The following is a 2,576-nucleotide window of genomic DNA, read 5'->3' on the forward strand; positions in this document are numbered from 1 at the left end:
CACCAGCGCTTTACTCTTCATCTACCTATTTGTTAATTTATTAATTTGTTAAATGTCACGGTTTTGTGAAATACAGATAAATTGTTCCCTGCCAGTCGCGGAAACAGCAGCAACACAGGGCCCTTTCCAACCAGCCAGGATCTCTTATGTCCCTTCTGAACCAAGCCATTCTGTGATTCCAGGAAAACATTAATTCTGAGGCTGTTCCCGGCCAGCCTGATGGAGGAGCAGAGATAAAATGTCAAGTGGCACTGTCTAAACGCCATAGGCCGAAGTGTCCTCTGTTACAAACTGAGACACTGCCATTTAAAGGAATCACACTGTACTATTACAACAGAGATTAGGGCTAGACAATTTTATATGTGAGCATGGTAATATAATATTCAGGAAATTCCTAATTTTCTGTTGGAAAGGAAGGAACAAGTCTCCTTGAGCCTCCTCCTCCAAGAAATGATGTCTGTCTGAGGCAGCTCTGCTTGTGCTGCTCGGTGAGATGTTCAGAGCCTACACGCGAGTGATTCATCTCTGTGCTTTTGGGTGAGATAACAGCATCGCAAACCCGGCTGTTAAGGTTAACCTGTACACTGCATAAGGACAACAGATGGAAATTCTGGTGTAGAGCCACTGCAAAAAATAAAAACACGTTCCAAAGGGAAAAGGAGCTTGTATTTCTGTGTTTGAACCTTTGATCTTCGCTCACATCTGAAGGGAAGAGTAGACCTTTTGCTGAAGACACATGGTTTTGCATCTGTGAAAACACAGCTGTATAGAGCAAAACAAAACTGCTGCAAAACACAATGGGTTTGCTGTGTCAGTTTAACTGGTGGTGCTAAGATGCTTTAAAAATAGTGGGGGTTTTTTTGTAGACTCTTTCAGAAAGTCTGTCTTTACACAATTGTTTGTTGAGATTTTACTCTGTGGATTTTAAAGTTCGTCAGTGATCAAGAGACAGCTGCTACCTAAACATTTAAAGCAAGCTCATGGGAAAGTCTGGCGGTCCCTCAACAATCTTGTTTTAACAATTTTCGAAAAAATATAAATGAGAGCATCAAAATTTACAGAAAAATCCACACTGTCAAAACCACCTTGATTCTGAGAAAAAAAATAATCCATCTGTCATCAGTGTTGAAATTCTTAACGAGGTGCATGCCGTATACAGCTATCTCATGGTAACATACTGCTTTATCTGAGTTGCCCCAAAGCACCCCCTGACAGTAAAGGGACGTGTCCCGGTGTCCTCAGTCACATCGTTTTGCATTTGAGTGTGATGGCAGAGCTGTTCCCGGATGCCTGCCTGTTGTCTCCTGCCTCCCCGCATTTGCAGCGACACATTGCTGTCCCAGTAGCATTCCCTGCAGCCGTGCTGCCTCACTGCATAGCCCAGCACTACCTGTCCCTCCCCACACTCATCTGTGTGTCCCCCCAGCGCTGCCACTGGCACGCTTGTGTCAGGAGCCTGGCAGCATCTCTTGTTTTCTGCCTTAAATCCCTACTCTCTCCAGCTGGTTTATTACGAAAGACAAAGAGGAGCTAGAAATGAGGAAGGCTAAATGCAAAGATGCAAAATTGTTAAATAGAAAGAAGTACTGTCTTATTTCCTAACCACCAGATTCCTTTTTGGACAGAGAGGAAATCTGGCTTTGTTTTTCTAATTCTTGACATCATCACAACAACACTTCGCTCTTAAAATTTATCCATCCTGGAGCCTTATGATAAATTTTCAAATGTGTTTGGGTTCCTAAACATGCAGCTGGCACTTAATAGGATTTTCAAAAGAGCATAAGCAGGTTAGACATCCTCCCATCCACTGAAATCGGTGGGATTTAGGTACCTATCTTGCTCAGTTGCTTTTGAAAATCCTGCCAGGTGCCTGTCTGCATCTTCAGTTGCCCTGGAAAATCTGGTCCCCATCTATCTCCGTGACACCATCCCACCCCACCTCACCCCCACGGCTCCCATGAATATTTGTCTTCTGTCTCTGTCTCCTGCACTCTGGCCTGTATTGATGCTGGAGTCTCCTCCTTTGTAGTTCCTAAGACCAGGGACATCCCTCTCCTTTCTCTCCACCAAACTGGCTCTTCAGCTGGTTAAAAGCTCAGTTGAGCAGCTATGAGCTTTCCCATATTTTTCAAATTAGTTTTCCTCTCCTGATAATGATTTTTAATTCTTTCTTGGTGTTGTTTTGACTGTGTAAAGCATTCGAGGGTAAAAGACACTGTGTAAACGGGAGTGAATTTGAGGGGAGCTGCCTCTTATGCCTCTGTTTGGCTTTTTGTGTCTCTAGGCTGAATGCGAGATGGGGAATTAATTTCTCCATCAGCCTGTCTCTCCCTTTCCCTTGGAATGGTAAAGTGGTCAAGCGGTTGTATATTTAAAGACGAGAAAATTGGTGTCTTAATTTCTGTCTCGAGTACGGTGACTCACTGGCTCTGCTCGTGCAAGCAGTTCCCCATCTGTAAAATGGATCCCCGGGTCCCCGTTTGCACGGATACGGAGCACGGGTAATTAATTAGTGTTTGTGCAGCCCTTTGAAAATGCTCAGACAGAACGTGCTGGAGGGTGCTGCTGGATGGCCT

Source organism: Geospiza fortis, unplaced genomic scaffold (assembly GCF_000277835.1).
Source record: "Geospiza fortis unplaced genomic scaffold, GeoFor_1.0 scaffold84, whole genome shotgun sequence".
Classification (NCBI taxonomy): Eukaryota; Metazoa; Chordata; class Aves; order Passeriformes; family Thraupidae; genus Geospiza; species Geospiza fortis.